At 41.0% G+C, this 18,632-nt stretch overlaps 1 protein-coding gene across 1 annotated transcript in view; it reads left to right on the forward strand.

Moving 5' to 3' along the window:
• The window catches only part of DAB1 (DAB adaptor protein 1), a 3,348,596-nt gene that overhangs the window by 1,926,456 nt on the left and 1,403,508 nt on the right, over positions 1–18,632 (forward strand). Inside the window, exon 5 of the mRNA XM_069232585.1 lies at positions 6,411–6,484. The gene's annotated coding sequence lies outside the window, so the exon portion shown is untranslated. The remainder of the gene's footprint in view (positions 1–6,410; positions 6,485–18,632) is intronic.

Consider the following 18,632-nt stretch of genomic DNA (forward strand, 5'->3'; position numbering starts at 1 on the left):
ATAAGTCTGTAGTACAGTGGCATTACATTTGCACATGCCCTGTAAATTAAATGCCACTAGTGGGCCTGCTGCGCTGATTATGCCACCAACCTAAGTAGCACCTTAAACGTGTTGCAGGCCTGCCATTGCCTCTTTTGTGTGCAGTTTTAAACTCTATTCCAACCTGGCAAAATAAACCTTTTGCCAGGCCCAAACCTTCCTTTTTAATACATATATGTCACCACTAGTGTAGGTCCTGGACAGCCCAGACCAGAGGGAAGGGTGCAATATACTTTAAAAGTGGGACATGTTCCTTTTAGTTTTACATGTCCTGGTAGTCAAAAACTCTTAAATTCAATTTTTATTACTGCAAGACATACCTCTCCCATGCACTAATATTGGAGTTACCTTGTTATTTTATAAGTTGTAATTTGAAAATGGAAACAGGTAACCTGTTAAAGTTTGGTGTCTTTGGAATTGTAATGAAAAATCCTAACTTATGGTGAAGTAGGATTTTAAATTACAGCATTGAAAATGTCACTTTAGAAAGTTGGCATTTTTCTGTCCTATCCATTTAATGTCTGTAGCCTGTACCTGGGTCACATGACTGGGTGTAGATGATATTTGGGCTGTGTGTGTTCCTCCTAGACAGCCACACACATTGGAGCACTTAGGTGTGCCTGGATAGGCCATTACTGGTAGGATGGAAGGGCAGAGCTGAGCACAGCCCTACTTACACTTGAATATAGACTGTGTTCTGGCTCCACACTAAGGGCTGCATACCCCTTATAATTAGCCCGGAGCCAGTACAAGAAAGGTATGGTGCCTAGGGACTTCAAAGGGAAACTTCTAAAAGCTTCTCCCCTACTTCAGAGACACAACTGGATATAAATGCTGGCCCTCAGACTCCAACCCTTCAATACATTTCTGGACCTGTGGGTACTCTGCCAGGATGATGAACTGCTGTGCTGCTAAAGGACTGCCACACTGCTTGACATCTCCCTGCTAGAATACTGCCTTGCTGGATTGCTGCCTTGCTGTACTGACTTGCTGCCTGGTGCCCTCTTGCCTGTCTGAGAAAGACATGACCTGTCTCTTGAACCCAGAATCTCAGAGTGACTCCATGAGCTGGTTTGCTGGCCTGCTGAACTGAAGCCTTAGGGACACAACAGGCTTGCAACAACCTTCCACCTGCACCTTGATTTTACCAGCTGTGAGTCTACCCTGCCAAGTGGTGCTACACCTGTCCTGGACCCTTGAAAGTGTGAGTAGACTGCTCTACCAGCCACTGTGGATGCAGTGGAACCAATGCATTTCCTGTGCTGAGCAACGCAACCCCAAACAGAACCAACACATCACAGCTGCTGTGTGGATCAGAACAGCAGATCTGCATCACATCACACTCTGTTGCCTCATTGGAATCACCACTGCACAACACATCCTCAGTGCAGGCCCTTGCATTCCTCATTGACAGCACCCTAAACAGCTGCGCCAGACTCTGCATCTGAGCCTCATTGCCGGGATCCTGAACGATGTGGCAGGACCTCAGACCGCAGCCTCGCCACATCTTGTAACTGCTCCATCTTTTTGTCAGCATGGTGCATCTTTGACGCATATCCTAGCTCCACTCTGCATACCAGGATTTAAAGTACTCTAGTCAGTGGGCCAAACTTGGTCCATGTAGCTAGCCAGCCTGAACTTGTGGCTTTGTCCCAGTGTGGCACAACCAAATATCCGCAAGTGTTGATTTAGGCCTTTTGGTGCTATTTTTAGTCAAATGTTTTGAAATGATTACCTCTAGTTCTACTGATTGGATTTTTTGTCATTTTGGTCTTCTTCATTAAAAATCACTGTATTTTTCAAAACCGGTTTTGCAAACCTTTTGTGATGTGTTTTCACTGTGTTACTGTTTGCAGTGTTGCACAACTAGTTTATACATTGCCCTTGAGTTGAGTCTGACTTCTCTGTGCTAGGCTACCTGAAGGTTGAGCACAGGTTAATTTAGTGTTTGCTTGTGGCCTCAAACTGAGAAGAACTGTGGTTGCTGCTTGAGAAGGATTTTCCCCACCCCTCACTGATAACCCAGTTACTTACATATTCTCTGGTTCATTTTGGAGGTGGGAGTGCATTTAGAGGTAAGAAAATAGCAGTAATTGAAGAGGTATGCTCCTCACATAATTAGACGTAATTTTGCTGTCATTTTGCATTTACAGTACAGCAAATTATACGAGTTATACTCACCCCTTATACTACTTCTGCACATCTGAATATGTGGCTGTTAGACGTTGTCCACAAATCTTCCTTGGTAAGGATAATGTGCCATATAATCTGTCTCCTGACAAGTCTATGATTCCCTGTGACAGGCCTTGTTTTCAAGTCTTGTTTTGAAGAATATAACGCTGAACACTGGATAGGGGCTGTGCTCTGAGGCCTATATAGTAAATTTAGTGACCCTACTACACCCTCAAAATGAAATGTTGTTGCAATATTGCTTAGAACCTAGCTTCTGTGTCTGCAGCTAAGTTGGATACTACACATCAGCATTTGGTCCCATGCTTTCTGTCCATTTGCCGTTTTTGTTATCCTTCTGTCGTGTTGTTATTTTAGTATTTACATGGGCACATTATTTAGTCCTGGGCCTGAGGCCCACGCCCTCTCACCTAGTTAGATTTTGTTTTTATTCCTTTTAATATTTGAGCAAAGTTTATTTCAGTGGAGATGTTTTTATTCTTTCATCAATTTTCCTTCCAGACAGAATGTGTTATTCATCTCTTTGCACAACATTTCAACCTGTGCTCAATCCAAGGCTGTACATGATATTTACCGGGTATTGCCAGTCCAAAGAGTACATTACCTAGTTTACACAGAAAACGACATGATGCCACATCAGGGCAGTTCTTAGAATAACAGATATGCTATTATAAAGCATCACACTGTCCACACCAGGAGAGAGGGGACATTCCAGCCAGCTTGCCATGTAATGCTGCACGGCGTCACAGTTTCTGCAGAAACCTTTTGGTTCCTCTTCATCTACTTGAGAGGACTGCCTCTCAGCAGACTAACAGACCTTTTCATCAACTCTGAACACAGGTATGAGGGTTGGACTTCTTCCTGGGACCAGAAGTGCTGATTAGGGCTATCACTGCTATTTGCTCTCATGTAGAAACTTAGTACTGTGGGTAGTGATATTAGGGACACTATTGTGACAATCTGATGGGATTCTTCGTGTGTTTCACTTTCCTTGTCACTACCGTAATAATGTTGTGTTTCATTATCCTCATAATCATGAATCACACTTTTTTACGTGGTACACAGTTGCATCAATAAAATATATATTGAAACAAGATCCTGCTTCTGTTTGTCTTTGCATGTATGGGAAGGATGCAATCTGTTCTACCATGACTTCCCTGAGGAGTCTGAGTATCATGCGATAGGCTGCCACAAATCACTCGTACCTTTGGTTTTGGTGAGGTACTGCTAGCTAGGCAGAAAGATTAGTCCGACAGCTGCCACACAGTGTGTGATCAGACTCGGTGGTGCTTTGCCCAAAATCCAGCAGTCTCGTAACCATAACAGGAGTTTATGACACTTTAAAATTGCTGTATGGTACTCTTTGGGATTTCCATGATTTAAATTACCTTTGACCATTTTGAAGACAGGGTGAGAGTGAAAAGTGTGTGATGTAGGTCTGTGTGATTACTGAGCTTCAGGGGAAACCAGCTGGCCATTTATAGCCTCCTGGTTGTGAACATATGCTAGAGCTGTATATTAAATACAACTTTACTGCTGGGTGCAGAAAGAATGTGTTAAAAAGTGGATGTAAGAAAGTTGGTTTCATTCTACTGGAAAGATCCCAGTGCAAAATGCAAATGCTTTATAGTTACTGTCATATTCATCTTTATTTATGCAACATAAATCTGTTGTTCATGTGGCTTCATGGTATATCTGTCAAATTGACCTTGAAAAGATTAGTGGCTGTGACTAGGTAGTACAGACTATGCAAACTATGAAAATGTTTCAATGTGCTTAGAAAACGCCTTGCCTTGAAAAGATTGATCATGAAAGTACAAGGAAATGGTAAGGGGTTAGCTTAGATAGCCTTCAAATGGGAAATGGATGGGATAAAGGTAGCATCCATCATTACAGGTGAAAATGACATGAACACACATGTTAGTCATACTCAGTCATTCCGCATAAACTAAGCAGGAATGAACATAGAGAAACATCTTGCTAAGAAGGAAGACTCAAAAAATCTGAGTAGTTTTGTGTTACTTGTGAAATGAAACTACTGCAAAGTACAGAGGAGGTAGACTAAAATGAAGTACCTGGACGAAGATGGTATGTGTTGGATGAAGCCACAGCAGACACTTTGAGAGTTGAGATTCTTGGTTCCAATGCATGGGGAGGATTTAGGCGATTGTTAACATCTAGAGTGATGATAGTTGCTGTCAATTGTGAAAATAGTTTAAATGATTTATTTTATATAAGTAAGCTTTTTGGTAAAAAAAAAAAAATATCTTCATTGCCAAACACATTTTGAGCTCTGCAAGTAAACAATGTTATATGCTAAAGTAACAATGCTACGTACTCTTGAATACAGTTTGATACATTTAAGCGTTTTCGAGAATAGTTGTATCTGTAGGCATTTGGAGATTGATTTAAATATGGTTGGTAACGTGTAAACATCTAGGAAGCAGAGGTTGTGTACACTTCATAGTGATGATATTTCCCTTGATGGAGAATTCTCAAGGGAATATTACACTTATTATGGAAAAGATGATGCAGCTTATAATCATTCCCTACTGAATTGTGTGTGTTCTTTAGTTTTATTCATGGGTTAACAAAGCTCTTGGTGCTCTGGGCTAGTTTCCTTGGACCACTCAGGCTGACTGATGGTTTCCACACAGTAAAGGAGTAGTGAGAGCAGGACTGAACAGGGCTCCTTGCTTGGCCCTAGCCTTGGTGATTTTGGTAGTATACAGCTCAAGCACTAATCCATTGTCTATTGTGCTTAGAGTGGGAGCTGGAGTAGGCTCCAGATTATAGCTTTTGTCTCAGTCTTCGGCAGCCCTGTGCAATACAGCACAATAACAATGTTCAATCAGGTTATGGCTGGCTTAAGAGGCATATTCGAATCTGGTGCAAGGACAGGGTGCTAGTAGTCAGAGCTGGTGTCTACGGATGTCCAGCATACACTTGTGTTGCCCTGCCTGTGTAATCAAGGAGGTAGCACCCTGGGTAGACTGAGAACTAGGAGGTGAGGGTAGGCTAACTGTGGTGTTTACTTGTCTGTAGCATTCTTCCTCCATGTTTAAAACTCTGTCACCAAAGCAGGTGTTAATTCATAGGGAAAGCATAAAAATCATTCAGTTGAATTTGCAATCACCCCTTGGTTCGAAGGCATTCAGGAGTTCTCAGTCATAAACTCTTTTATTAGTCATTCAAATGTTCAGAAGGGCATTGAGTGATGAAACAGTGGTTCCTAGTAATGGGGATATAGGGCTGGTCGCCTGGATTGTTATTTGGTGGCCAATGGGCATCTCCCTTGATATATCCTATAACCCATCAACAATTAGGACTATCAGTCGGATCCAATGGTAATGGGGTCTCCTAACCCAGGGTGCCAAAACTGAACAAGGAGTCCTCCAGAGGCATTAGTTAGTATTGCCTTAAACATATTAAAAATAAATAAAAACTACAGTTCAAGGTCTGATGCAGAAAAATATAACATAGTGGAGCAGCTGGGAATTGTAGCTATGGACTTTTCTCCCTAGACCCATTGATCATCACTTAATGCATTTTACACATGTTTGTCATTTTGTTTTTTTAAAAGGCCACATTTCAATTAAGGTTGGTTAGGAATGTAATGCTGGTGATTGCACACCGTAGCTCACAAATAGTTTGTGGGATGTATCTTGTTTCTCAAGCTAAGCAGACCAACGGGGCTAGTGTCTTCTTGGAGGTGTTTGCCTCCGTTTATCCTCTATTTAGAGAATGTTGGGCCCAGTCACAGCTCACCTACCCTAATGACGTGGTACTGGGACTGCAGATACCTCGGGTGAATCCTGAGAATTGTAAGACATGAAATGATTTTTAGTTGTAGCTGAATTCATTAATAATGCATTTTTAACTATTTGTGTAACATCTGGTAGTATACTTGTAATAATAAAAATAACTGTCTCTAATTAAACAAAACAACACGTACAGTGGTCTATTTCTATCAAACAATCGGCTTGTTTTCAGATACAACAAAAAATGGAATACAAATGTAAATCGTAACACGTGTCACGATCCGGAATAGAAATAGAATGTGTATGAATAAAAACATGGGCATGTTCCGTCTGCTAATTGTTTGCTAGACTTTTAAAATAAGACGAACCAGAAAGTTTTGCTTCAATACTTTTGACAAGCGTTTCTTTTCCTATTTTCAGCTGTGAACAAGAAATGGTTGCTGTGATCCGGGGCTAGCCTTTATGGTCCAAAGGCATGCTTCTGCATCTCTCAGGTATTTTAATGCACTTGTTTTAGGATTTCATTGACAACTGCCAAATACTAATGAGTGTTTTGTGTGCTCAGATGTTCAAAGTCTACATTTTATTGTTTGTTTAGTGTTAGCTAATAGAATGCACAGATTGTTTGCCCAGGGCATAGACAGATCAATTACCTGTTTGTTTGAGGTTTATAGTGCATAATAACGAGATGGCTGAACAGACTGGTGATGTGTGGTGGATTTACGTGCGTGGTTTGTAAACGTTGACTTTTTGTTTCAAACTTTTCTTGTGTCGGGGTCTGCACCCAATTATTTCCATGTTGGTGAAACAATTCTCATACTGGGCCAGGACTTACAAAAAATAGTATTTTTGATTCAGTGAGGCTATTGTGAACCATTTCAAAAGACTTCCAGTGACAACATATAGAACACCCACTGTTTGATTCTGGCATGAAGAAAACACTCCAGGACGAGGAAAGCTTAACTTTTCGTACACAAATACTTAATTGAATAGATGGTTTAAAAATCGAAATAAAAAACGGCGACAAATTATAGGCCCTGGTTTAACCAGCTACTCTTCCTTTTGTTTCTTTGAAATCCATTTCGTGAGCCCTCATTTTGACCTATTTTCTCTGGTCTCCTTACTGCAATTCCTAATAATGGAAAAAGAACAATTATTACATCAACGCATAAATGAGCCAACGTGATTTAGCTACCTTCAGGTGTTATTCTTTATTGAACATAAAATGTAAACAGCACTGAAAAGAGTATAACGTCATTTTAGTAATTTAGTTTTGATAATCGGCAATTTCTTTTTCAATTTGTTCAACATAAATTCGTATTTCTTAGCATAAATGGCTAATTTCTAGGTTTGGGAAATAAAATGATGAATGAAGGGTGTGGAATGCTTAAGTTAATCTCAGCCAGGTATTTCTTCTTTCACTTTTTTTTTTCCTCGCTTTCCAAATTTCAACAATGCTATTGCTCGCCATTTGTTTCGTCCCAGTTAAATGCTCCAGTATGAATTTGGAGACCCTTACGTTTGCCTATAAAACAATTTCTGCTTTTGTGTGAGGGACAAATTGCCTGTTTCACATGCAGGGAGAGGTCCAGGTCATAAGTACAGGTGCTGCTTTTTTAGTTTCATGTTAGCCTCAATGTGTATCAGAGTATCGCTCACTAAGGCCCTGATTTAAGAAAGGTGGCGCTGCGCCCAGTGCAGAGCCACTTTTATTGCGCCCCTTAGTCCCCCCCCTAACGCCACCATGTGTGCACCGTATTTAATATACAGCGCACCATTGCAGTAATTAGGGAACTAGTCTCAGAATTTTTGACGTTAGTTCGGAGCTAGCCCTAACAGGGGAACACTCCATTTGCATACATATTGCCTGGCGCAGGCATATTGTAGCACAAAGGGTTACAAAGTGGTGCAATGCATGTATTGCATCACTTTGTAAATTTGGCACGGCGATTTTGGCCTTGTTGGGCAACAATAGCATACAAAATTACGCTAATGTGGCACAAGGAGGCACTAGGGGCTCTTAAATCTGCCCCTAAATATGCACTAGCTCCAATGAGGCATCTGGATATGTCATTTGGTTGCCACTAGGCATCCATGACTGTTCCTACCCGTTAATGTCTTGTGTATTAGAGTAGATGCATGGTATTGTTTGTCTTACAATCTTTCACTGACGTTTAGCATGCATTTGAAAAGTAAATTAGGCATCATAGATTTATTATAGTTGGTACGTGGTAATTCATGCTTGTCTTTTATGTTTTAAAGTAAAAACAGACAGAAAAATCACTGACTGTCTTTGATTAGACACAGAACTTTGTGATATGTACTTATTTAAGAGCCTCTCATGATATGTCTGTATGTTTATATATCTCCATATGTGTATGGTCAGGATATTGTCTTTCAGAGTATAATTGGTTAAAATAATACTTTGACTATAGGTATTAGTCATTTGCCCTTATATGTACATATAACGTGACTTTTCGGTTAATCCTGCTTCTGTCCCAATGCCTGCTGCTTGCTCGAAATCTTGATACCAATGGATTTGTCATGGATGCGTTATAATAAATTAAAATTAAAATAAATACTAAATTCAGTTTCAGAAGCATGGCAACATTTTTGGTAATGGAGTGCCTATAAGTCTGGCTACCTGTTCCTGGGCTTTATTTATGTGTGCAATGTTTTTTTTGTGAGAAATGTTTGGTTAATGGCACCCACCTCAAATCTTTGCACAAAAGTCCCCTCTTACATCTCTCTGGGGATTTGTGATACTGTTTTTATCTGTAATTCTATAAGGGACACATTTGACTTTCTGTGTGCTTCTCTGTGCTGTTTTCCAAAAAGCAACCATTGATCCCATATAGTTTCCAAAGTCAGTAATTAATGTTGTTTGGGAATGGGTGAGGTACTTACCACACCTGAGAAATACAGAGAGTGCAGTCTGGATTACCTATCTACTGTTAGATAAATACCTTCTATTCCAAATTTTGCTCTCAGAAATGAGGTCTTATTTGGAGAATGTGTTGCTTTCTGCATCACATTTCGCATGTACCATACTTTACTGCGCTGTTATACTTGGCCAATCTTGCAGGTTTGGCGTACCAGAATTGAATAGGGTGAAAGTGCAGAAGTGTAATAGTGAAGGCAATACTTGGAAATCCAATCCTGATCAAACTTTTCATGCCCACTTTTAATCAGAGCCTTAGAACAAAATGTGAAGCATACAGTCGCAAATCTGAATATTTAGAGCAAGTGGGTTTAGAGCGGTGTCTCTGCATCAATATGAAAGCAGAGCATAGAGTGGTATTGTTTATTATCTGTGATCTTTCCTGCCCTCCTCTCGATTGAAGGTAATGGAGGTAGATTGCTCACAAATTAGTCTGGTAGAATTGTAGTACACAAGTTCTTGCTGCGAGGCTCTACTGTTCACCCCACTTAGCCTTTTTGATCAGTACCGTGTAGTTCGCTGTCCTTTCTATTCTATGAAATATGTTTTGAACCAAAACAAAAAAAATGATTGTGTCATGTTTCTAAAGGAGGTTGCGCAGATAATAAAAGAGGATGGCACAAGAGCACAAGATTTATGTCTTGAAGGCGGAAAAAAATATCAGCGACATTACCTAGGAGTACAAGTAATTTTAAGGGGTAAAACTTTAGTGTTGGTATTTCCTTCGTAACAAATGTTTACCATTGTGCATGATATTTTATTCCTGTTCTGAGAATGGTGTGGTTTGCACCAGTTCTCCTGTGCAAAGCTTTAAAATACTTCAGTCAGTTCTGCAATTGGAAAAAATGTACTACGGGCAAACATTGATGATCAATGTGTGTTGGATAAAAGGAGTGGAGTCACATGGAGCCTGCGAAGCAGAGTCTTACAGTCAACTTACACATTCACTTTAAAAAAAAAACCTGCAATGAAATTCTCAACAAGGACTTATGTGATAGTAACTCTGTTGTATATTACTTAATTGGTCACAAATAGGCTGCCTTTTAAAATATCTTACAGGGTTAAGACATCTGCTGCAGTGATTTGTGTGTGCCCAGACATTTTGAAGGGATTATAATATTGGCAAGATAGCTCTAGAGGTTAACACAGTTCTGTTAGAGTTCTGTCACAGTTTTGATTTGTAAAGTAGCACGAGGGCCAAGGTGCCAGGCTGCAAAGTACATGGTGTAGCATGCAAATCACAGATGTATCTTTTATTAAGAGAGGTAAGTGAGCTACTGCTTTTGGCAATGAGATCATTATGTTACTTCCAGTTCATAAGCTGTAAGCTTTCTAATATAGCACAGTGCTCTATTTGCCAGCATCAAGGAGCTGCATGCAACCTGCAAGTCTTGGATTCCGGTGCATATTGCTTTTTTCTCAATCTGTTGTTATTCTAGGATTTCAAATAAGGGTTCTTTTGCGAAGTAATACATTCTTATTAGTACAGAGAACCACAATCACTGTGTCAGGTTTTATATCCTATGTGTTTCTACTAACAGTTTACTCTTAACATACAATGTCTACAAGTATGGATGATATGTGATTCCTACACCTTATACGTTATAATGCACATTGTCATGTAACATTCCCTGAACATTGATCTACACTCATCTATGACTGATTGTTCCTCGGCGCTGGATGTAACAACCTCTGACAGCCTACACTGGGATGAGTGGTGCTATAAATTAATTAAAACAAAAAATTTGTAGATTCAATTTAAATCACTTTTTGTGTAATTATTTATACAGACAGATATATATATTGCATCCTCATAGTGCAAGCACATCCCTTACAAAAGAAGTTGAAAAAGCTAAAAACTTGCCTCTAAATCACAGTTTCTCTTAAGAACTTGTGAAGTGATAACATAAGTGATAACATACTGTGTGCCTTTGTTTTATTCCACTGCTTTGGTGTCTAGGTGTCAGGTTAGGACTGGTGTATAGTGGATTCAGACAATGCCCAATGGCTAGCCTGACAGGTCAGTGTGTGGCAGTAGCGGTGGCTGCCAGGATGGGATGGGGTTGGGGGCAGTGTCGGGGGCCGAGAGAGGACCACTAATAAAAAAAAAACCTTACCTGCTGCCTCGGTGTTCTGCCACTTCTGCCTCCTCATTTCTTCTTGCCTTCTTCCTCCCCTCCCTATCCAATCCAGACACTTCTCTCATGTTGTTACCAGCATGAGAAAAGTGCCAGAATTGGCCTAAGTGGGCAGAAATGCTGCCCAGGGAGGGAGTGGAAGTCTGCGCTTGGTCTTCAATCGGCTGTGCAACACAGCTAGGTGGAGAGTTCTAAGTGTGCATGTCAGTTTCGCTGGCCTCAGATGGCTGGCCAAACTGATATGCGCAATTAGATGTGCACATACCCTTCCTCCTCCTCCCTGGTGACTTGAGGGTGACTGACCCCACCCTCACTAAGTGGAAAAATAAAGTGATAATAAAATACTGTTATTATCACTTCGTTTTTCTGCTTTCAGCAGTGGGGTGACACTCCTCAGCCATAGCGTAGGGGCCGCCCCTTTGTGTGGACCATTTATTGGCTATCTTTGGGCCTATTTTTTGATTTTTACAGTTGATTTTCCTGATATTAAAACAAACACTGTCTGCAGTGAGCTCAAATCCATGCAGCCATGTCTTTACAAGTTCAAAACTGCCAAAATTTGCAAACAGAGAATTTTTTTGTGTTCTATTCCATTAATGGATGGCACTTTTACTATGGTGCCTGGGCTTTTTTACTGTCCCAGTCCGAACTTTATATATGTTAGGGTCCAGATAGCTCCCATCCACTATTGTACTCAAACAAAAGGAGGATAGATAGCACTTTAATTCAGGCCTTTCTTTCAAGCCAAGCAGGAAATGTAAATAATTAAGTCACCTTGTTGAATGCACATTGCTGCTGTGAATGAAATGCAGACAATGTGCAGGAGGTGCTGCTGCAATGTGTGCTGTTGTAGGAAAATTACATCAGGACAAATTCATCATGTTTTCCTGGGTGGGATGAATCCCAGATCTAGGCAGAAAAAAGTACTGGAAACAGGATCCAGTGTGATTCCCCTATTTTCCAGCACTGCCTTTAGTAGCTTCCAGTTAACTAAACAATTAAGCTGCAGATATACTTTATATCATTTTGAAATGTATATTTTGCAAACCACAACATGCAGTAGCCAGCAGTGACTGACAGTTTGATATGCATGGCTCTCATTGTAAGCGTTTATCATTTATTTCGGTTTCTAAATCTCATAACCCTCTGATATGACATAGCAACAGTTGATACCACAACTGTTTACCCACTGTTGTGATGTCATAGAGGCCTTCTAGGCCAGGCTCACAGGCCTCCCTGAGAGCCTATCAGTTCAGCTCTGTTTGCTTGCTTTGGCTGGCACGCTCTTCACTATTTTCTATTTGATGTCACTGAGAGCCCTTTGGTGAAAAACATTTGCATAATTCACTGTTACCCGTTTATATTATGTTATGCATTTATAAGTCTATATGTTATCTTCGGCTCTGTAGAGAGCATCTATTATTTATTTCAGTTTCTGAATCTCATAACCCTCTGGTATGACAGCAATAGTTGATAACAAAACTGGTAACTCACTCCTGTGATTTCATGAAGGAGTTCCATGCCAGGTCGCCAGGCCTCCATGAGAGCCTGTCAGCGCAGCTCTGCTTGTGTACTTTGACTGAAAGCACAGAGCACAGCTACATGAGAAGAAAGGAAAGATGGGAATGAAGTGTCAAGGATGTCAAGTTTCCTTTTTTTTAACCTTTGGGACAGAGATAAATAAGAGAGGCCATGTTATGTATGGCTCCCCATTACTCCTCTGCTACTGCATAGCAGTTGGAAGCAGGGGCAGATGATTTTGTGGGCCATACATAACATAAAATTACAGATGCTTAAAAAGTGAACCATCAGGATGCTTTTCACCTTGAGGTTCTAAGTGACATCATAGACAACTCAAGCATCACTTTTTTTCTATTTGATGTTGCTCACAATCCCCAGTGAAACACATCCCCGTAATTCACTGTTTCCCATCTATAATGCTGTATGTAACCTTTTACATTAGTGGTGCTATTTCACTCGTTAGTTTCAATGTGGTTGCCTGCCACAGTTTTGTTGGCATCTGTGTACGATGCAATGCCTCTTTGTTCCCAACAAAAAAAGCAATTGTCAGTTCTGTGGCAATTCGTGCACCTCTTGTACCTCCATCCTGAAAATGATTGCACCATCCAGAACCTTGTGCCTCTAACCGTTGCCTTCCTTTGGTTTTGAGTTATCCCTTTCAATGACATTATATGCAACTGTGTATTTACCCGCTTTGTGTTTCTTAGTTTTTCCCAGGACTTGACCCTTCCTGCAAACCTTATTTAAACTCCCATTCTCTTTATCGTTTCCATTGTGAACTACCATTCGCTCTGCAATCTCCTTTAGAGCTACCCTTCTATGCTGTGATACACACTCCATCATGCCTTTTCTATTTATATAGAGACTAAAACAAATGTATGTCTAGGCTCCTATTGAAAATCTCAAGATGCTTTTTCCAAGTCCCAGCATGGTTTCTCTTCCTGTCCTCAAAGATTGTGGTTATTGCATATTTAGGCCGACAAGCAAGTTGCATGCATTGATTTTAGCAATGATGGCTGATCTTAAGATCATCATAATGCGTTTTGGCTGATAAGGAGCATTGGAGATGGAAAACTGTGCTAAATTGCAGCACAACCAACTGGGGTTTGTAGAAGAATCATAAAGACCAGATATATGTCTAAGAAGGTGCTGGAGTCTATCATAATAAAAATTGTAAATACAAATGCTATGGTGGTTTTAGGCATTTTTCAATGTGATAAAGCTTAGTTGGGAAGTTGGGAAGTGTGCCTGGGTATATTAATTTCACGTTCTGTAATACCCCGAACATTGAAGCAAGAAGAAGTGTCAGCTGTAAAATGAGTGTGATGGCAGACAATCACATTGATCTATAACAGGGATGTTCAATACAGATTCAGGAGGTCCACCTCCATGATATATGTTTTGGACACCCAGGCAAGTTAAATTTACAGGCAGTGTATCTAAATGGAACTAATTGCTATAGCCAGAGGTTTCACTAAAAATCTGTTATGGATCCTGCCTACTATGACATAGTTTGGAAACACTGATAATAAGTGTTGTCAGTTGTTGGAAATGGGGTTGGTAGTCAGGTTACCCACTGTCCAAGCAAGGACCCTCACTCTAATTAGAGAAAAGGGGAATCACCCTCAGTTAACCCCTGATCGCTCCATTGGTAGTTTGGCACAAGTAGGCAGGCTTAACTTCAGAGTTTAGGTGTAAAGTATTTGAACCAAAACACACAGTAACTCAGTGGAAATACTACAAAATGACACAACACATGTTTAGAAAAATAGGTAATATTTATCTAAACAAAACAAGGCCAAAACAACAAAAATCCACCATAAACAAGTCAAGTTCTGATTTAAAAAGCAAAAAGAGTCTTAAATCCTTTAGAAAACAGTGCTAACGCTGTTAGCGTGAAAAAGGACCTGGGTTGCATCAAAATAACACTGCGCGGGTGAGTGTACATCGGAAAAGGCCAGCGATGTGTCGATTTCTCACTCCCAAGCCTGACCGGGTGTCGTTCCTCCTCTTGTCGGGTCGGCATGCATCATTTTTCCTCTCTGCAGAAAAGCGATGCGTCGATCCGGACAAGCACCTCGGGCCATTGCAGGCTTTGCATTGTTTTTCCGCACACAGCAAGGTTTGAGTCAAAAATCCTGCCGCATGGTATCTGAAAAACCGAGCTATGTGGGTTGCGATGTTATCAGCCTCGGTCAGCGGGTGTCGCGCTTTGTTTCTCTAGCCACGTGCCTCAATCTTCCAGCCGCGATGCAGGTGGAACATTGATTTCAGCCACGAAGCCGGCGGTGCGTCATTTCTTAGCCGCATCTCGGAAGGTGCGTCAAAAATGTCCCCGCACGGTGGTCTGTGCATGGATTTTCAGTCTTGATCTGCCAGCTTCACCTTTCAAGGCCCCAGGAACTGAAGAGTGCACCACTTGGCAGGGCAGGAGTCTCAGCAGAGAGTCCAGGTGCTGGCATGGGAAGTCTTTGATGGCCCTGAGACTTCAACTACAGGAGGCAAGCTCAGGACAAGCCCTTGGAGATATCTTCACAAGCAGAAATGCACAACAAAGTCCAGTCTTTGTCCCCTTTCACAGGCAGAAGCAGCAACTGCAGGATAGCTCCACAAATCAAAGTCACAGGCAGGGCTGCACTTCTCCTCAGCTCTTCAGCTCTTCTTCTTGGCAGAGGTTCCTCTTGATGTCCAGAAGTGATCTAATTTTCAGGGGTTTGGGTGCTCTTCTTATACCCATTTTGGCCTTTGAAGTAGGCCTACTTCAAAGGAAAATCTCTCTTGTTTGTGGAATCCTGCCTTGCCCAGGCCAGGCCCCAGACACACACCAGGGAGTTGGAGACTGCATTGTGTGAGGGCAGGCACAGCCCTTTCAGGTGTAAGTGACCACTTCTCCCCTCCCTCCTAGCACAGGTGGCTCATCAGGATATGCAGGCTACACCCCAGCTCCTTTTGTGTCACTGTCTAGAGAGAGGTGCAAACAGCCCAACTGTCAAACTAATCCAGACAGGGAATCCAGAAATCCAGGAACATGCAGAGTCACAGAATGGTTTAAGCACATGTCCATCTGCTCCCAAAGGGAATCCACACTTGATCATATTTAAAGGTAGCCCCCATGTTAACCTATGAGAGAGACAGGCCTTGCACCAGTGCAAAATGAATGTGGCAGTATTTCACTGTCAGGACATATAAAACACATTAGTATATGTCCTACCTCAAACACACACACTGCACCCTGCCCGTTGGGCTACCTAGGGCCTACCTTAGAGGTGTCTTACATGTAATAAAAGGGAAGGTTTAGGCCTCGCAAATGGATAAACTTGCCATGTCAAATTGGCAGTTTAAAACTGCACACACACACACTGCAGTGGCTGGTCTGACCCATGTTAACAGGGCTACTAATGTGGGTGGCACAACCAGTGCTGCAGGCCCACTGGTGGCATTTGAGTTACAGGCCCTGGGCATCTCTAGTGCACAGTACTAGGGGCTTACCAGTTAATCAAATATGCCAATCATTGAAATCCAATTACACATACATTTTACATAGGAGCACTTGCACTTTAGCACTTGATAGCAGTGGTAAAGTGCCCAGAGAACAAAAACAGCAAAAACAGAGTCCAGCACACATCAACAACCTGGGGAACAGAGGCATAAAGCTAGGGAAGACCACACCAAGGATGCCAAGTCTAACATCAGTTATCCTGAGAATGGTCAGATTCAGAACAAGAGAACAAAAAGAGAAGAAATAAATCTGCCTAAAGTTATCTAATTATCTTTGGTTCTTCAGATAAAATGTGGTAAGGCTTTGATTAATGCACTGGATTCCGATCCTCAAGGTTCAAACACTTGCTTGACTGATTGTGAAGGGTGGGGGCAGCATCCAAGAAATGACTACAGGAATCCACCATTGAATCAAACTGGATTGTAACTTAAGTTGGGCTGCTATGAAACCACATTCTCTGTACAACCTCGGACTCTGAAGTTGGCAGAATGAGGTGTGTGGGGCTTTATTACTTTCAGAATAAAATAAAATCTTTTGAAAATATTTAGTTTAAATGTTGTGCACTTGTTCACGCTTATATTAAATTATTTGGGTTCAGCCTTGGGTAGGCATTAATATCAACACAGCCACTAACTATTTAAGTATAATACTGGTTAAACAATCATGACTTCAGTTAGTAGCTAATTAATTTTAATAGAAAGTCATTAGTCAATTGTGAGGAAGAAAGATGTGGTTAGGAAATAAGTGTGAGTCTAATGGAAACTCATAATGGACCAGGCTTTGCTCTTACGCCTGGTGCTGCAGTTAGCTTTCTTTTTGTTTCTTCGTTCTCCAGTCAAATCTCTATGTGGCAATTCAGAATTATGTTTTTTTTTCCAGAAGAGCAACCATTCCCTTGATTGATATTATGAATGTTACTTGGTCTTCTCCGCGACAGTACAATAGCTGGTCTGGCTAGTCCTTTGGGCATGCAATAGAGGTTAAAGAGTTGGTAGAAGCAATTATCACTGAGGCAGTCATGCTGACTTTTAAAAGTGATGCCACTGGATACATCTTTGTCTTTTTTCCCAGGGTTCCCTCACCTCTTAAGAGAAAAGGGCAAAAGCATTCCCTTAGAAATGACATAGATTTTGACTTTGAACGACACAGATAAAGACCAGATTACAGCATCTTCAACGTGATTGCATTATCTTAGGTCACACTCCTGCATAGGTGTTACAATATCAAGAAAAGCTTGGCTTTCTACTGGCAGTTTTAGTTTCTGCCATTCCAAATGCTTACTACTAAAAGCCATCCGTGGACTTCAAAAAGGGAGAGCTTTCTATAAAGCCCATCTCAATAAATCTTTACATTTGACAATGGTTAAGTACGTGACCGATTTATGTTTAAAGTATTTGAGGAATTTATATTATTCTACTTGTATATATATGATCATCCAAGCTTCGTATGTTAGACTACTCCAACACTGTTTGTATGAACTGAAACAGAGGTTGTTCTGAATGCAGGAGTAGGCAAATAGGAATTCGGAAAAGGCACGTTTTCAAAGTGTTTATGTACTACAGACCTTTGCACTATTAATGCTCCCAGGGAGCCTATTCCATAGCCATGGTCGTTTCATTGTAAAGTATAAACCTGCTTTTGAGCAGCATCGAAATATACAGATTTGAAAGTGGCTTGGATGATAAGGAGCAGTGATGATTGTGTTTCATTTTGTTTTCAGGATATTTTGAAGATTTTCTGTGTAGGAGAGGATGTGGTGTTATGGCCAGAGCTGTTGACCTTGTATTTGAAGAATCAGAATGATTCTAGGCAAATCACTTAATCTCCCTCTGCCTAATAAACATAAATCTGACCTTGTGCTCATGTAAAGCATTCCAATGCCCTTGGACTGACTTCATACTAAATAATACTGAAAAAAATGCATTTTTTCCTTTTTGGGCAGAGTGCTATGGAGAACACTTAGACGTTAGTGTGGGGACAGTGGTAAGTCTCACTGACAGGAGACAGAGAGTATCAACATCTGGCACACATTGTATGTGTTGGCAGGCACTAACAGATGGTGTTGGCGCTACATGGAGGGACTTCACAGTTTCTTCAATTGCTGCAATCTGGGAACTTTAATGGGGCAGTCAATTTAGGTGGTTGTGCACAGTGTTGACCACTGACCTTATCTTTTGTTTGGCAAAAGTATTTGAGTTGATGGCGTCTCCTAGTCGTTTGCCATTTTTATTTGGCTGTCTGAGTATGGCTGGAGGATTGTTGATAGGAATTTGATTTGTTCATTTTTTTCAGGAGAGTTTTCTTAATGAAATGTTTGATGAAGATGAGTTATTTGTCAAGTGTTTGTACAAGTGATTTTGCATTGGCTGTCAGCCGATGGGATGGGGGAGGGGTATAGGGCCATCAAGGTTCATGTTATATAGGCAAGCGTGATCCTCTGAGGTTATAAGCACATGTACATATGTGAAGTGATATTGTGATAAGCTAGATGGAAAACACATTGAAAAATCTGTGTATAAAAGGTTACATTAACTTCTTTGTTA

This window comes from Pleurodeles waltl, chromosome 4_2 (genome assembly GCF_031143425.1).
Source record: "Pleurodeles waltl isolate 20211129_DDA chromosome 4_2, aPleWal1.hap1.20221129, whole genome shotgun sequence".
Lineage (NCBI taxonomy): Eukaryota > Metazoa > Chordata > Amphibia > Caudata > Salamandridae > Pleurodeles > Pleurodeles waltl.